The 18,914-nt window shown below is 44.5% G+C and overlaps 1 long non-coding RNA gene across 1 annotated transcript; it reads left to right on the forward strand.

Annotated features, from left to right (window-relative positions):
• The first annotated feature begins 8 nt into the window (after positions 1-8).
• Positions 9-7,838, forward strand: LOC104911304. The gene is made up of 4 exons (XR_002115607.2): positions 9-94; positions 3,998-4,082; positions 5,108-5,146; positions 6,226-7,838. It is a non-coding gene; the product is annotated as an uncharacterized LOC104911304 (long non-coding RNA).
• The last annotated feature ends 11,076 nt before the right edge of the window (positions 7,839-18,914 follow it).

Genomic DNA, 18,914 nt, shown 5'->3' on the forward strand with positions numbered 1-18,914 from the left:
CTCCTAGAGCCATTGAAGAGCTGACTGCCAGTGGGGAAGGATTTCTTTTGGGGATTGCTCCTCTTGGGGTCTTCTCAGCAAGCCCAGGACAAGGGTAAGCTTTCCTTCCATTTTTCTTTAGCATGACAACCTGTTTAGCCTAATAGCTTAACTTTTCTGTATATTTCTTAATTATAATATCTGTGTATTCACTGATTATACACAAAGCCATGATATTTATACATTTTGCAGTGAAAAAACTTGTTCACAGAAGAAATTGTAGCAAGAAATATTTTAGTAGAGTAATGGGAAGATATTTGGGAGGGTAGACTTTATTGTCTGTGGCAGGTAAGATAAGATAAAGTTTCTATCTGTGGCCAGCAGGGTAAGGGAGGTTTTGCTCCCACTTGCTCTGCCCTGTGCCAGGCACATGTGGAGCACTGCTCCAGTCAGGTGGAACTACTAGGAGAGCCCTAAGGAGGGTACAGAGATGGCAGGGGCACATGGAGCACGTTCTTGTGTGACAGGCTTAGAGCCTAGGGGCTGTGCATGTGGAGAGAAAGCTGAGGGGATCTGAGCAGTGCTGGTGGATATCTGTAGGCTGGGTCAGGAGGTTGGGGCTGGGCTCTGCTCCGTGGTGCCCAGCACCAGGACGGGGGCACTGGGTGCAGACTGGAGCCTAAGGGGTTCTGAATGGATACGAGGAAGAACTCTGTGCTGTGATGGTGTCAGAGCCATGGCACTGAGCCCAGAGAGTTGGAGGAGTCCCTTCTCTGCACAGATCCAAACCCACCTGCATGCTTTGTGTGCAGCTGCTGTAGGGAACTGCTTTGGGAGGGTGAGACTGAAGGAATTTCAGAGGTATTTCTGACATCTACAATTCAGTGATTCTGTGATAAGTTCACATAAACATATCAACCTGGGGGAGAGCAAATGAGAGAGGAAATCGTAACTCTTAGAATACCTGAATGTACCCACATGTTGTCTTTGTTCATGTCTGTGTGACAGCATGTGAGACAGATTTGTAGGGTCTTTACTGGATTTATCGCTCTACTTTCATGTTTTTCAACTTTCAGGTTTTAAAAATTGACTCTGACTTTTGAAACAGGATGAAAATCTCTTATTAAGTTATACTAACAAAGTTTAATTCATTATATTGCTTTGCATTTGCCTTCTGCTTTAAATCACCCATTTGACAAGAATTATACAGTAAATGAGGTTAGTGGTATTATTGAGAGAACGTAATGAATACGTCTGCATTGCAAGACTACTTCATTGTCTGGTGTCCACACTGGAGAGTCTGGGATGAGTATAATAGGGCTATCAGTCCTGTGCTAGTCCTATGCTCAAGCTGCGTAAACATAGGAATAAACTTTCTGTTAGAATAAAAACTTAGAAGGATATCCCATTCTGAAACTGTAGAGTGCATGTGTGTTACTGCTTACTCTCTGCCTTCTGATTTCTTTTCTCCCCTATTTCTGCAGGACTGGCAGGTATCTATAGGAATACAGCCAGGAAATTAAATGTGCTCAGACATGAGCTGGTGCTGTTTCTAATGCTAAGCTGTCATATAGGGGCTACATCCTGAGTAGGGAGGCTTTATCCAGTTGCAAGCTTGGACTTCTATTTTCTCCCAGAACATCTGTTCCACAAGGAATGGATTTCATCTTCATTTTGTTCCTATTTTTACACCTGCCTTGCTGTGGCAGAACAGGTCACCCCCAGCCCAGCAGGACCAGCAGGGTCTCTGGGAGCCCTCCTGCTAACTGCCTGCTAGAGACAGAGCCAAAGTCAGTGGCCCTTCATAAATTGACCTGATGAAGATATGAGTAAATTGCCACCTCTGGGCACACGACAGCCCCTGAGTGTGACAGTGTGGTCGTTGGTGTGGCATGCATCAGAGCAGAGACTGAACGATGCCATCTGTGATCATCCCAGCAGGCTCAGAAGCAAAGGCTGTCCTAAAGTAGTGCTTCTAAAGACCCCTTCTTAATGGCATTTCTGTGCATTAATGAGCTTCTGCATGAGTATTGTCCAGGATAAAGGAATTCAGATGAAAGGTAAGACTTATCACAACTTGCCCATAGTTTCAGCAAAATGCTTATTGATGCCCGCTGTCAGACTTTTGCCATAGCCAGAAGAAAATCTTTGGCCAGCCGTGGCCCTCATCCCAGGCTTGGGAGCCAGTGCTGCCCACAGTCTCCTCTGTTGCATGCCATGTGGCGATGGGTGCTGGGCTCCAGGAGCAGCTGTGGGAGCTGTTGGATCTCTTGGAAAGAGTCCAGCGGAGGGCCACAAAGATGGTGAAGGGCCTGGAGCATCTCCCCTATGAAGAAAGGCTAAGTGAACTGGGTCTGTTTAGCCTTGAGAAAAGAAGACTGAGAGGGGACCTGATCCAGGTTTATAAATATCTGAGGTGTGGCGGCCATAGCGGTGAGGCCAGTCTCTTTTCAGTGGTACGTGGTGACAGGACGAGGGGAAACGGACATAAGCTGCAGCATAGGAAGTTTTGCACGAATGTGCGTAAGAACTTCTTCACGGTGAGGTGACAGAGCACTGGAACAGGCTGCCCAGGGAGGTTGTGGAGTCTCCTTCTCTGGAGATATTCAAGTCTTGCCTGGACGCCTACCTGTGCGACCTGGTGTAGGGAACCTGCTTTGGCAGGGGGTTGGTCTCGATGATCTCTAGAGGTCCCTTCCAACCCCTACAATTCTGTGATTCTGTGATTCTGTGATTCCATCCCATGGCAGTGCAGCGTAGCAGGTTGGCTGGGAACTGCTGCTGTTTTCAAGCTTCATCGGTTTTGCGTATTTGTCTGTCCCTACTGTGAAACAGAAAATGCATTGTATGTGCTCAGTTTGGGGAGCACTTCCCTGCTGTCCAATGAATGGGCTCTCTCCTACTTTTTCCTGTATTCCTGCTTTTGAAGGCGCATTATGTACATTGCCCCATGTAGATGCTTATTAAGGATTTAGTCTCTGTACGTAGCATTGCGAGATGCATACCATGTCTGACTCTTCAGGAAGGTATGGCCTTACGTGGCAGGGTCAGACTGGATGATCTCCAAGTCCTGTCCAGCCCCTGCTATTCTGTGACTCTGTGATTATTATTTTTCTGAACATTTAAGTACTTTGCTGTACCAAAATTGCACTGAAAGTTGAATAGCCAGGAGAAGTCAGTGAAAACAACTTTTAATTGCTGCAGCTATTAAGCATGGCTAAGCAGAGCTGTATGTAAATGAGGAGTCCCAGGTTTATCAGCATTAGGACTGAGCTGGGAATTGTGAGTGGGAGGTAAAGCACAAAGAACAACATTAATCAGCTTAGATTCTGACTCAAATGTGATGATAAATAAGAACATTAATCATCACCTGAGAGGCAAAAACAATGAAAATAAAAAGGCAAGTCTAGCTTCACTGTTACAATACTTTAGGAAACTTCAACATGACAAAAATGTCTTAAGAAATAATGTGCACAGGTGTCTCAATTACTGAGAATTTTTAGTGTAGTAAACTGTGATAATGAACTGATAATGTAATTACCAGGATTTATTCAGCAATCAGAACTGTTTTCAAGCATTTGTGCTCTGTTTGTATCAGAAGCTTGATGAGGAAATTGCTGCCTTTGTGAGGAGGTGAAACAAGGTGTGCACAACTATCCGAGCACTCATCCTTCATCTGCAGTGCTCAGTCAGAGCACACGAGGCCATGAGCACTGCATGTGCTGCTGAGCTGGCCTCACAACTCTAGAGGAAATACTTCCCGAAGCCTGCAGCATTACAGTTTGCCAAAATATATTATCCAGATCTGCGTGTTGAGAACTTGCTAGCTTAAGTGTATGCTTAAATTCCTGTGCTGCTGCTTTTTCTTCCATTTACAAGACCTGTGGGTCTGTGGCTGATAGACCAGGTAGATCTTAATTTGAGATTAGCAGGAAGAGACAAATGAGGGAGCAAAGCCCAGGAAGGAGGTTCTGATCCATTGTGACCAAAGAGTGAAGTCCCTGCCTTCCTCTAACAGGAACAGAAGAAAATCTGCACGCAACCTCTTCACCTTTGCCCTGCCCCTCTGCAGCTGTGTCTGTATGGACATATGGAGCATTAAGGTAGGCAGAACACACTATGAAAGCATAGCTTGTTTGCCTTGCTCATGCTGTTCATTTCTTCTTACAACAGTTGCTTCTTCATGGAATATTTTTTATTAGTACCCTGCTGTGCGTGTCACAGAGCTGCCTTTCTTCCCAGCTCGCAGTGAGGTTCATGCCCTCTGCTCTGAGCATCAGCGACACCACGTTCTTCCCTAGCAACCCCATGCCCAGGGGCTGGGGCTGCACACCCCACAGCTTTGCTGCAGAGCACCCACTGCCCTGTTGCTGGCTGCAGAAGCACTGTGGGCTCCATGTCCCAGTGTTGGAAGCAGCCTGCAAATCGACAGGTACAGCTGTGACTGCCACCACCAGAAATATGTAAATCTACTTAATGGGAAATGCAACAATCAAATGATCTAGGAATAAGAAGGGGCTGTTTCCATAGCAATGGAAAGCAAGAGGAAGGAAAGAGTAATGAAAATTCAAGCACTCTTTCCCATGTTAAACTAAATTTTCTCAACCTAGACCAGCTGCAAACTTGTTAGTGCCAGAGAATGGAGAGGAGATCCTTCCCATCATAAACATTTCTGAAGAATGCACATCTCATGAAGTAGAAATGTTTGCTAGCTCAAGTCAACAAAAAATGTGCCTTCCTTATTAATAACAATAAACAGGTGGAGCCTATCACTGTAGTAGGAGACAAATTAAAATGAGTGCTTGGGATTAATGAAAAGACTGTAATATGTTGTTGTTTTTTTTTTTTTTTTGAAGGGCAGTATAATCCAAGATAAGTAAATCCAATAAATGAAGAAATTCTAAGGAGTTTGAGTTCAGACCACTTTCACACAGGTCTTGTTGCTGTGCATGGGGTGAAAATGATTTTCTACACGAACCTGCATTAAATTGTCCCTTATGTCTGTGTAGTTATGAAGCCCTTGGTGGGTGTATTTGGTGATCTATACTAAGACCATCATAAACTTCTTTCCTTTGAAAGTGACAGCACACTGAGCTGCTGAGAGCAGCTGTCTGGGTTTGCTTTTCAGGTTGGACAGGAACTCCTCTGGGCTCTGCGTTCTGACCAAGTGAGTAACTTTACCAGATGAGTGTATGGCATAGATGCTCTCTTTTATTAAATCAATATTAAATTTCCAAGTAAATCATAGAATCACAGGATGGCTGAGGTTGGAAAAGATCTCCAGAATCATCTAGTCCAACCAGGGATGCAGTGATGCTGCCATCTGCTCTTGGGTCAGCAGCAAGGCCCTTTTGTTGCTTTGTTCATTAGCACAGGTAGGCTGTGCAGCCATGGCATTGTTCTCTTACTCTATCCACTCTATACATGGAGGAAACAGGAAGGTTTCTGTTCAGTATGAGAAATATTTGATTATCAGCGCAGATATGGAGGAAGAATCCTGCCTGCTTTGTTTCCCAAGGTGGCTGTTATTTCTGTAATTAGCCATGATGTGGCTGCCTCCATCATACCTGTATTCAAGTACTCTTGAGGTGATTTATAGGGGCTCTATTTCCTCCAGCAGCATGCTAGTGCCATTTGCACAGTCCATGCTTTCTGCAGCTGCTGTGGTCCTGCTAAGAAGCAGCCCCTGCTGCAGCCAATGGCCCTGGAAGCACATCAGCCATTTGACAGCTGCCATCTCTGGAAAGTTGTTTGTCAGGTACTGCCCTGTGTTAGGTTCTTGATGCTTTTACCAGAGAAGCAGAGCAGCTTCCCACCTCATCATTGCCCACAGCCCCTCTTCAGCTGTGGGCAGCAGCATTGCTCCCACAAGTGGCATTCACACACAGGTGGAGCAGCTGCCTCTATTGGAACAGAAAGCTCCTACAGCTCTTGTTTCTAGCTAAAAGGGAAATCAACAAGGGTTTCCCACGTGGGAAGCTATTGCTACCACTGCCCATAGAGTGAAATTCATTTGGGAAAAGTGTTCTTCTGTTTCACATGGGGGGGAAAAAATTGCATAACAGGAATGTTCCTGGTGTTTGAAAGTGCCGCTGAGAGGGAGAGGGCATGGCATCGCAGGGAAAGCTGTGCTCTGCACACACTGCAGGAGCCTCTTACAGTGAGCCCTTGTTTAACAAAGCACTGGGGCTTCTGCATTTATATTGTCTGACATTACTTACCTTTGGCCTCTTATGTCATGTTTAGGTCTTTAATGACTGGACGTTCAGTTTGCCAGAATTGCATCTCAAGATGTGGCCAGGACTGGTTTCAGTCCATGGGCTGAAGACTCAGTTCCCCAAGGAGAGCCCCAATACTCTGCATGATCTTCATGCCACCGTTGTTTACTCTCGTAATACTGCGTAGGCTTTATGCCAGCGAGGAGATGAGGTGGGAAGGAAGGTTTACCTGGCCGACCACCAGAAGAGCTGAGGACCTGCACAATGGGGGTCCTGGGCCCTGCCTTCTCAGGAGCTGGAAGAGCAGTGCTCATGTCATTAAGAGCACTGAACTTTTGAAGGTGAGTCTCCATGGCCTGTCAGCAATGTTCATGAAGGAACCAGTGCAATGCAGCCATGCAGGAGATGATGGTACCTGTATTCACACTTCCATAGAAACAGAATAGCACAGAGCAAGAGCATTTGATTAAAAATGCAAATTGTCTGTGGTCAGAACGATCTGATGTGGAAATAAATTGAAGAATCACATGATTTTGCTTATGTCTGTGACCTACTGAAGTGCAAAGATATGAACACATACTTTTTATTATAGACAAATGGAAACAGCTTGATACACTGTGAATCAGTCATGTTCTTTAAAGTTCAAATCTGTTTTCTGCTGAAAATTTATTAGTTCTTACAGCAATAAACACTACTCTTTGACATTTCTAGCTGCTAGACAAGAGAATGAGTTGGACAAAAGGAAATCATAGTCAACAAGAAATGTAATATAGCACTGACACTACTCTCATGGTTCCTAGAACAGTTGCAAGCATTCATAAATGAGAGCACACGTGTACTGGGCTTGAAAAGCATGAGACACTCCGCCTAAGACTAAGCAAGTATCAGAAGGTTGCACTTGCCCCTGAGGAATTTGCTCCAGCCCATTCTTGTTCTTGCTGTGAAGTGAATGAGGCCTCGTTAAGGCAGTTGTGGAGTCAGGTAAAGCAGCCCCTCCCCTGGCTGCTGCCCCCATAGCTCAGCATTCAGGGTCTGCTTGCCTCCTCCCAGCCCTGTGGAGTTGCTGCTTGCTGGCACGCGGCCGTGGCCATGAGCAATTGATTCTGCACCCTTAGACCCCAGGTGCTCTGAGATACCTCAGTTGTGGCTGTAAATGAGAATTTCTCAATGGTCCCCAATAGTCAGACGTCATGCTTCTGACAGATAATGATTATTCCCCAAATTACATTAAGTAGAAGAGTTGAAGTGTCTTTTGTGTATCTTGTCACGCTCTATTAACTGAAAAAGACAACAGGAAAAAAAACCAACTGCCCAAATATTAACCATTATCCATCAGCACAGATTATTAGCACCAAGCTTCATTGTGCAAATGCCTCCTAATAAAACAGCAACGTTCCTTATGTGAGACCTCACCTTCGTCTTTATGCATTCTATAGCTGTGCAGATCGCCTTGCTTCAGTTGTCAAAGCTAACCAGTGCCCCACCTTCTGCTAAAAGCATGCTTTTTAAGTAATACTTTGATAGGCATTTGTCTTATGTAAGCTTCACCCTTCCATGCAAAGATCAAAAGCAGTGCGCTGACGAAGGATTTGTCTGAAATCAAAGAAATACTCTGGCTCTCTGCTAAGTAGCTTATTCTGAGAGTTCATTTCACTTTCATTACACTTTACTCATGCAGATGCTGCTACCAGGAAGTAAGAGAACTGGGAATTCATCTCCAGAATTATTCACTGAAGTGAGATGTCCAAGTAATGGAGTGTGGTTGTGCTGCCCAAAGGGGTGCACGTGCCCTTGACAACTTGTCTATAGAGATGTACTTTTGCTCAGCTACTCTCTGATGTATTTGTCCATGTGTTGGCACACCATAATTCGTAATAATTACTCATTCCTGTCAAAATCACTGAATTATTTTTAAGCACTAAAGCTGTCACTGAAGGCAGAAGCAGGATGGTGCCATTAGGTGCAACTGTGCTGGCAGCAGGAGAGTTCAGGTGTGAGGCAGCTCCAGCCCCAGATGTGCAGCCGTGCAATTCCACCAGGCTGCAAACACTGGAAGGAACACAGGAGGAAGAGATTGCAAGAGAGTTCCAGTATAGTAAGCGTTAGAGCCAAGGCAGGGGAGCTGCAGTAATGTCTAAAGCAAAGAGAGGTGTGCTGGTGTTTGAGGAGGAACAATAGCAGTACAAGATGACAAGAAAATAGCTACAGAAAGCAGGTGCCTACTAAACTGCAGCTCCAAGAGGCTCAACCCCATGAGGTTCAACAGCTCATTTCAATTCAGAATAATCTATCTGAAAATTTCTAAGTGTCCCATATTGCACTTTGTGAGATAACAGACAAAGTGCATTTTCAATTTTTGTCCTTTCTTATGCACTCAGTTTATCAATGCTGTAGTGTATGACCAAGAATGTTGTATACACACATGCCTTTGCTTCTATATCATCTGTAACTTGGGTGGCTCAGCTGCCAGAAGGTGTCCCACTGGTTTTCATCATCCAAACTTTTCTGATTGAAACTAATAGCTCTTAAGGTGTAAATTCCCATTTGCTATGCATGTGGATCTCAGTATCAATGGTAATGAATAATAACACTGATTCATTATGGCTATTAATGGTAAAAAGCCACTGACTATGCAGGCTGCCAAGACCAAGGCTTATCAGGCTTTCTTTGACATAGATGTGATGATGAGAACTAGGGCTAGACAATCATGTCCAATTTAAGTTACAATGAAGTAAAAATGCAAGTGAAATTGGAAACAAGGATATAAATACATATTTCCCATTTAAAAATAGTTTCTGCAAGTGATGTCTGAGCTTGTCACTGCACAGAAGGGCCAAAGGAGTGATTGCAGCCATCCATAACAGCAGCGCCGAGCGGTTTTACTTCAGCCTCTTGCAGAGTGCACACACTGTGAGACTATGTAGCACTGACACCGGTTTAATCGAGTTAAACTTCAGTCATTTCTTTCATTATTATTTCATCTGAAGAACTGTGCTGTGAAAAAAATAATTTTCCTTAATTAACATTTTGCTCAATTAATTATTTTTCTCAGTAGAGATATGAACTTTATTAAATTATTTGAAAGAAAAAACACATCTTGTTATGGATATTTCATTACATCAAAGCAAACCATAAGCTTCTACTTTAATAACTATTGTCTTCTGTATTGATCTTTGCAAAAGTTCTCAAATCAATCATCTTTTCTAGGGGTTAAATTTTGCCCTGAGACAGATACCTGAGGAAGAGCCATACTTCAACCTCCTGGAATATATCGCAAGCATAAAATGAAATATGAAAAAGAGGCAGAGAAGAAGCAAAAATGCACGGGGGAATTCTGTTGATGTTATTAGCTGTGCAGATTTGTAACTTTAACCCTGTAACCTGTAAGACTGCCGGTCACCTCATGCCAGCCCGGACCCTCTGATAGCTGGAGGCCTTCAGCCTCCCGTTCCGCCAGAGCTCCCATTTCCTCCCGTCAGGCATCATCCCGAAGAACGGCCATTTGCCACCTCCTCTTTACCCACGCTTTTGCTGCACGCTCCTCCCTGTGCTGCCGCTCGTGGTCCCACCTCGCAGCGCCTGCAGCTGGAAGCGGCCGCGTGCAGCAGTGCCCGATCAGCCGCCGCAGGGCTCGGGCAGGACCTCACTGCGGGCTGCACGGGACGCAGGGGATGGTCCTTGTGCCTCTCTGCCGTGGGCGCTCCGGGAGCCGCCAGAGCTGAGCAGTTCAGTTCTCCGTACTCCTCCAACGCATCCCCTCGCTAAATCATCTTTGTGCTACGATACTGGCCATGTCTGGAGAGGAATTGGGCTGGGAGTCGGCGGGTCCCAGCCGTGAGAGCGATGTGCAGCAGAGGCAGCTGCCTGCGGTGCACCGCCCAAGGATGCAGGACTCCCTGGGCTTCCCTTCTCTCTGCAGGCACGGAGCATCCATCAGCCCACCGCGAGGAGGTTGTGTCCAATTAACCAACATGGGCATTTAAGAAGAGGAAGTAATATTCATGCAAAGTATCTCTGAAACCACTCCCCACCATAATTATGCTCAGTTTCATTGGCAAGACTATTAGAACTATTAACAGGTTCCCAAACTTGCATGAGCTCAAGAAAAAAAGAGACCTCTTTTTATAGGAGATTATGATTTATGAGGGGTTATGAGGAATAGCTGCTGTAGTCACCAACAACGAGGAGGTAAAATTACACCCACAGCATTGTCAATATACTACTTAATAGTTTTGAGACCACTTGGGACAGTTTTTACTTTGGTTTCTTCTGCAACATCCTGGCATAAAGTGAAAATTTCATACCTGACCTCTTTCTTTTTCTTTCGGCCATTGGATTGGAAAAAATCTCACAGGATTATCATCTTACTTCTACTTAAAATTATTCTTTTTTAATGACACATAATGATACATAGACAGCATCTTACAGGATTCAAAACCATAATTTTATTCTGGGTAACTAGACATAAAATGTCTTTTAAACAGTAATTGCTTAACTGTTGCTTCAGTAGATCTGAAGGATGTACCTTTGGTGTGAGTTACTGTAGATTGGCTGCCTCCAGGGGCTGTCTCTATTTAATATCTGAGAGACTGGGATTTGGAATAGGAAAAAGCGGAGAAAATGTAGAAGGTATTGCATGCGAAGTCAAATCTGTCCATTCTAGTCTTAAAAGCCAGCATACTCATTCCAAAATCAATGCTTTTCCGTTTATTTCTAGCATATATGATTCCATCTCATATCCTGCACCACTTTCAAATTCACGTGAAGTCAAATAATCTGAAGTTGAGAAGCTGACGATGTAGACGCAGTAGAGAAACCAGCAGGACGAGTGTCGGAGTGGGGCCGGCAGCGCTGCAGGGCACGGGAGACCTGCGGGACGGCGCCGGTAACGCGGCGCAGCGCTGCGGAGCCGCCGGCAGCTCGGCTGAGCAGAGCGCTGCCTGGCACGCCGCACCTCGGAGCTCGGGAGCGTCCGGGGAGGACAAGGAGAGGGGGGCAGCCGTCCTCGGGGTGCGGGTGACCAGAAACACGGAACGGAGCGGGCAGAGCCGTCTTTGCGTCTCCAGAGGGGTCTGAGCCGACCCTTGTCTGGGCCGAAGGCCGCAGGGACAGCGGTGGCAGCTGCGTGAGTTCCGCAGTGGGAACCGCCGAGGCAGGGAGCGTTCCCTCGGCTCTCCGGCTGCAGGTGCAACCCGGCTGCACCCCACCGCAGCAGAGCTGTACCCGCTGGAAAGCAGGACGAAAATCCACGGCAGTGGTAGCCCTCCCTAGCAGCTCTGCAGCCACTGTGAGCTTTTATCTCTGGGACGGATTTACGGCAGCTCCCACGCCGAGCAGACTTCCCTACGGCCTCGTGCTGTCTGCAGCCGGCTGTCTGCAGCCTGTGCTCCTGGAGACGTGCGGGAGCACCGCCGGGGCTGTGCCGTGCCTCCACCTTTTGTTCTAAAGAAGTAAAGCAGAGGCGTCTCGGAGAGACAGGTCAAGGACTGTTGGAAGTTAATTGTTTTCTGCTCTTCTCTGATAATGGCAAACGGAGAAAAAAAGATGCTGAATATAAAAACTCAGATAAGGAAAATTTTTATTACTGTGCATGCGCTTATAGCCTGTGATGTAAATAACCTGCAGTTTGTACATTTCTCTTCACCTGAGCTATAAATGTGTTTCAAACGGGGTCCATTTTTCTGCTTTCCTTTCTGCTCTTCAGATATATTGGTTATAAACATGAGAATAAGCATAAGGTGATTCATGGAAAACAAAAATTGCAGAATGCCCCACAGAGGTAACCCGTTATACCCACTGGTAGTTATAAAACGGGGAACAGTAAATCTTAACATATTCACTTAACATTTTCAGGGACGCTGCATGTTTTTTCAAACAGCTGTGAGAAGTTTTATCTGATTTAGCAACTTCATTATTAGTGGGAATAGGAAATAGCAGGAAATGCATCCCTCTGTTCTCTGACTGTGGGATGTCACAGCTGCTGTCCGATGGCACAGCTGAGACAACGCTCCCTGAAAATGAAATGGAAGGAAAAAGGAGATGCGGTGACTGCAAGCTCTGTGCTGGAGCTCAGGCGCCGATGAGCAGCATCTCTGGAGGCCCTATGGGAAGTGCAGCTGGCAGTAACCCTGCACACCTCCAATCCACCCATCCTTGCCCTAACCAGACCCGCAGGTGGGTGTGTGGAAGAGCTCTGTCACTCTGACCTGCTCACCTCAATGAGCTCCATGTAAGCCAGGACTACACCTCAGCTAAACTGCATCAAACAGAAAGAGAGAGAACAGAGTCCCTACAAATTTCAGCAGCATTTCCAGATGAAAACTGTTTGAAGGCAGCAGCACCTTGTTGCTCCTAATCAGACCAATTCACATATGGTTAAGGAAGGTTTATGCAAAAAGACAGGAAACTGTACCAGGAAGAGCAGAATTCAATCTCTTTCTCCTCTAATCGTCTGGATTTTTCTTTTCAATCTTAACTAAAAGCAAATTTTAATCGTGGTGAACGGAGGGCAGAGGTGTGAATGGGAAGCACTCCCATTTATTGCAGGTTCTAACATCCCTTATGTACATTCACACATTTTCTCTTTTAACTTTCCCACCTGCCTTTACACGTCACAAAACATTCCACAAACACTCCTTAACCATGCATGCAGACGCTTATCCAGTCAGAGCTGTGAGTCGTTCCTGGCCACACTCCCTTCCTTCAATTAGGTCACTGTCACACAGCATCATGCAGCTTATTTGACTTTGTTTTTTCCTCTTCTAGATGTGTCCTTGGCTCTCAGCCTTGCTTTCTCCTGCCATTACGTCATTCCAGAGCTTCTGCTCTGAATATTCTTTCTTGTATTCCCACACCAGGCACAGAGCAACTCCTCTGGTCCCTTTCAGATGATACTCTCATGGAATATTTCTCCAAACCAAGGAGCTGCACACTTTGCCAGGGCCACTAATACACCTTTTTATAATGTTTGTGCAGTTGCACTCCGGTGATAAACAGTATTTTCTCAGCAAGAAAGAATATTCAGTCAGACCCACAGGAACATCTGTGCAGAATTCTGGGACAGAGGTGCCAGTGGTCTACTGGTCACTGACAGGCACTGCCTCACATTATGTAGTGCTCACAAAACTAGGATTCCCTCAAACCTAAGCATAACATCATAACATTGCAGCATTTGTGTTAAACTGACAGATGGCTTCTAGAGATATTTCTCTGTCATGTTTGCCACTCGTGACTTTCTGGAAGCACAGAGGACTGACTGCAGGGAGCACAGGGCCACAGGGTTCCTGCACCTTCTGGTCCTTGGGGTGCAGGAGTATTTGGCTCACTGCTGCTGCTGCTCCCTCTCTCTCCTGCTGCCTGAAAAGCTCCTTTCCCAACCACTGTCTCCATGACCTCCACAGAAGGAGCAGCGCGTGCCCTGTGGCTGGTCTCAGTGAGAGGCTTTCTTCCATTTTATTTTTTATGGTTCATATAACTGGTATTTGTTCTGAAAGTCTCTGCTTATATACACACGGTATATTTGATATATAAACCCACATAAATACCACTGGCATATAATGAGGTACTGAAATTAATACAGACTATGTGCCTAGTGCTGCTGGATCATATTTAATCAAAGCTCCAATTTTACTGGTGATAAGGAAGAAATCTTTATTGATGGGGACATAAAATATGAAAAACTGCCTCTTATAAGGAGGCATTAAAATCTAATTCACAGAAAAATCTACCTTAGGAAGTGTATTACACTAAGAAAAAAGAGAAAGGGAGAGAGCAACAGGGGTGGAAACGTGCACAGATTCACAATGTACTGCAGAAAAAAATACTCTGCTACATCGGCAAAGCAATGCTCTACAGTATTTGCTTCTAAAGCTGTTCTTAAGTGATGAAGCTGAATGAGCAAGTGTTGGTGAATAACGCACTCACTACACCATGCTCTGTCTCTGTTTGCCTCGTGCTCACAGCCTGTCGGTGCCGCTGACCTGGGCTTTTCGGGAGCAGCACATGCAGGAGATCACTTCAGAGTGCCGTGCAATGCGGGCAGTGTGGGAGGGCTCTGGGAAGGCATAACATCACAGTGCATCCTTGTGAGGTTTGTTGTGTTGCACTAGTATCATTCCACTGAGGAGATGATAGGCTCTGGCTCAGCCCCACTGCTGTTGGCACTCCCTGTGAGGTTGGAGTTCTGCAGAACAGCAGAGGTGCCCAAAGTACTCTTGTGCCACTTGTACTCGTGAGCTTTCACTTCAAATTCTCAGCTCCTGTTGGTCTCCTGTTAGGACTGTAACATCACCTTTCTTTCTTCTTAGTGAAGGTTCATGCTCACAGAAGATCTGGGTTTAATTTTCTATTAATGGATCACGGTGTTCCCTGTGCTCAGAAGTACCAGATCCACACATGCATCCAAGAATCTTCAGGTATTGCATTTTGTATGCAGAGCTAAATTATCCTGCAGCATTGGCAGTTCATTTTGGTGCTCCCACAGTTCCTCCTTTATTCCAGCCAGCCGGGTAATTGCAGTGTTCTCTCCTTTCTGCCTGAAATGCCATCCTTGACCTTTTCATTACTACCACCAAGATTTGTTTCCCTCTCTCCCACAAAGCTTCCAGATCACAGAACAGTTGAGGCTGGAGGCACCTCTGCGTTCACCTGGTACAAACCCCTGCTCAAGCTGGGCCATCTAGAGCTCACAGCCGTTGGCTGTGTGCAGTCAGATACAGTTGTCTCCAAAGACAAAGGCTCCAGTGTCTCTCTGGACGGTTGGCATCAATGCTCAACCACCCTGACAGTCTCTCCATAGAGTCCTTTGCAACTCTGCCACACTCTCATGAAAGAGCAAGTGTGTGCTTTGTTCCCAGTACTTTCTTATGATGCCATTCCTGGGTCTTAGCACAAAGACTTTAAATGACAATCTAAAGATACCCATATATCCAAGTGCTCATTTTTCTGCATTGACTATCAGAAGTGGAAAGGTCCCACCTGCTACTCACCTCTGTGACTACCCAGAAACGGTAACCCAACAGTCTGTTCCATGAAACCGATCTCTCTTTAGGTGATGCAGTGCAGATCTTTATGCAGAGAAAGCATAAAACATTATTTCCCATCTTGACATATTTTTCCCACTCCGGCCACGTAGCTCATTGCTTCTCCAGTCAGAAAGCACACAAATGTGGGCCCTGCCAATGTGGCCCATGCTTTGCAGGTGGTGGTACACCAAGTCCACCGTTGGGGTTCTCGTTGCAGCACAGCAGAACACAGCTGTTGAGGAGCCTGAGGAAGTGGAAGGAGAAAGCCTACAGGCAGTAGAGAGTGACAGCAGCCGGGAAGAGGTCTTTGGCTTGCTACCAAAGAAAGTGTGTTATTTATCATTTCTGCAGTTTCTTCAAACAAGAGTGCCACTGTTAGAGGAAGAAATAGACACCATGTCCACCATTCATCCACTAAAGAAAAATCACAAGTGGTTTTCTGTGGTGAGCTCTCTCACTGTGCCACAGCTTTTGTGGGATTCAATGAATATTTCTGCATGGCTATGCAGCTTCACTGTCACAATGTCTCTCTTAACAGCAGCTTCATGTGGTGCCCCAACTATTGCCATTGCTTGCCACAGGAACCTTTCAGAGGGCACTCTCCACACTGTAGAAATGATAACCTTCCACCCTGTTGGTTTCTGGATAGCCAGCTCAAGACTTTGCACACATTCATAAATCAAACATGACTTCAAGCTGAGAGCTAATATCTCTGGGTTTGTGTAAAGCTGCGTTTCCTTCAAATCAAGTCATTCTCTATATTTTCCCATTGACATCTTTGGTTGCACCAATGACTATTGAAAGGAAAGTAAAATCTGACTCATTAAGAGATAAGGCACCTTTTCTTAGACCAGGTAACAGTGGATAAAATCCACTTTAAACTGATGTCTTAATGTCAAGCAGAGTGAAATCTTCTGTGTCTTCAGGATGTTTTGTTATACAAAAACGTTGATTCAGAACAAAATGCTGATGGTCTCCAGTTGTTCAGTGTTGCTTCGCTATGTCAAATGAAAATTACTGTTCAAACAAATCTTGAAAATAAACAAAATGAACAGCTGAATGAATAATTAATAACACTATACCAAGTATTACAGGTGTTAGGCAGAGTTGTTCTTAGCCCATAAATTTATGTGACTTACTTTGTATTGCTGAACTAACGTTAAATGTGTTTGTGTATATATGCATGTGTTAGTGCATATTCCAGCTTCTTCAGTATTATTGTCAGCTTGAAATAGGCGACAGCTTTTGTGGCAGGGTACAAAGCAGGAATGCTCCTTGCTCATATTTTTGTGACACTGAATGCAACAAAGGGTAAAAATATTAAGAACAGAAAGATTATTTTAAAAAGATTTTATCTTATCACTATATGATAATTAGCTTTTCAGTGATAAAGATGTAGTAATGCAAAGACTGTTCTTTTCTTCCTTACTTTGCTGTCAGATTTTCCAAACTGCACGATCTCAGGGAACAGTGCTCTTTTCCTCCCAGGTACTACAAGAGTGCTGACTTCTGGGATACATTTTTCTATCTTCAGGGGCTCAGGAGACAGAACACGCATTTCTATGTTACAAGAGATCACACACTAATTAACAGCATTAAACATTTATAACAAATTATCATATTTACTCAGAACAAATGCATTCTACATTTAATTATAATTTAAGATCTCATAAAAATAAGCTTGTGATTGAAGAAAAGTCCAGTGCACCCTATTAACATTTTGCAGCTGAAAGTCAAGACAGTTTGTCAAGTGCATTTTGTATCTTCCTTTTCTAGTACTATCCATTATATTAGCAGTGTTAAGCCCTAAGCTGTGTAATAAAGTGGCTGATTTGCCCTCCTCCAGGAAATGCTCATTTTCCCCAACAAGCTTTGCTCAGTCGGCACCATTCCTCACTGCTGGCAGCCCTTGGCCAGGCACACTTATCAAATACACGGCAGAATAACCACGACCTGTGCAGGCTATCGAACAGAAAATAAATGCCATGTATCCAGATACCATGAAACTACCAATTTCAAATACTGCCTTTTTATTATAAGCACAGTCTTCATTACCACAAAATCTTCAGGTAAGCAGGAGACAAGGTTATTATCAATCTTAACTTTTTAAAATGTGAAGCTGATGTTCACATGGAACATTGTTCTCTTTGCATCGATGAATATGAATACTGAGAGAGCAGGTGTTATTTGCAAGGCATTTCTTCTTCTCAGGATTTGCAGCAATGTCTCGGAGCTGAGGCATTCGTGCCATGCAGTCTGCTCTGACCACTCACGGAGGTTCCTCTGCTTTGGCCAGCTGTGACATGTGCCCTCATCATTTCCTTGATGTCATTCCTCATGGAATGATCTTTTCCATGAAAATATCATTGTTTAGCTAAACAAACAATTTAGCTCAGATCTAATTATAAATTCACAGAAAGTAACTTTTTTCTGAGCCAAGCTAGTCAGAATAATGAGTAAAAACAGATATTCTCTGGGTAGTTCTTGATAAAAGAAAACTAAAATATGTATTTTCCCATCTAGAACAAGAAATTGCTAACTACGTTTTATGGATGTCTGCTGTATCCTAAAGCACTCTTTTGGTCCACATTTTTTCTCACAGTGTTAATATTAAGGATTTCCAACGTTACATGAAGAATTGCATAGCTGCAGTGGGAAAGTCCCAGAACTATGCAGCTCAGCATCCCCATTTGCCTGGGTATGGGCATCAGGTGCTTCTAGTTTTTAGAAGTCTGTGCATTCAGTGTATGTTTGGTAGAAATATTCACCAAACACACCTTGCTTAATGGTTTCAGCCTTTTTTTCCCCATTTACACAGTCAATTCAATCAATTTGTCCTTTGAGAATGTGTGAAGATATTTTGACACTTAAAGCCATAACAATGGCAACTTTTGTTCTGAAGAAAAGTTTGCATCTACAGAGATACTGTTGGAGTAGCTGGCATGGCAAGCACTTAGCAAAGCATTATAGCCTTCTGAAAGGAAACAATCTGAACACATCTATTGGATACCAGGGCACCTAACACTTACAGTCACCACTTTCTATGGATCTCATTGCAAGTGAAAAATTTATTTCTACCAACTTGACTGTGCTATATGATAAGACTCATGTTCTGCATATTTGTTCACCCCTGAACAAATAGGGCAGATGGAGCACGAGGAGCAGTGTCAGCGGAGCTACTGATCTCCCCAAGGTACCTTGGCCATCCCTACCAGAGGGCATGGCCAGCACAGGGCTCAGACACCTCACCTATCACCTGACCATTTGAACAGAAATCACCGGAAAGCAACTTTGCCCCTAGAGAGCAAGGTCTGGGGAATTGCAGTGCCCTTGCACACGGAAGCCTTGCAAACACCATCACAATTAAAATAATCTCTGTTTAAAGCACATCAGGTTTTGTCAGTGGCACCAGCACAAGGCTGCTCCAGAGGGTTAGGTCTGGTTTTCAGCCTGCTTTCAGGAGCTGAGAGAGGTCAGAATATTTACATCTATGAAATCCATAATGACAAGCTTCTTACCTGAATGAGTAGCTTTCTTATCCTGGCTGTGTTGAGGATCTGGGAACCCAGTCTACTGACTTTATTATTTCTTAGTGCCACTGCCCAACTTTAACTCTTTTTCGAGTCCTTTTCATTAACATGCTAATCCAAAATATTTTGTTCCCTAAAAAGTGGTGTTCCATTTTTATTCCACA

This window comes from Meleagris gallopavo, chromosome 5 (genome assembly GCF_000146605.3).
Source record: "Meleagris gallopavo isolate NT-WF06-2002-E0010 breed Aviagen turkey brand Nicholas breeding stock chromosome 5, Turkey_5.1, whole genome shotgun sequence".
NCBI classification, from domain to species: Eukaryota; Metazoa; Chordata; class Aves; order Galliformes; family Phasianidae; genus Meleagris; species Meleagris gallopavo.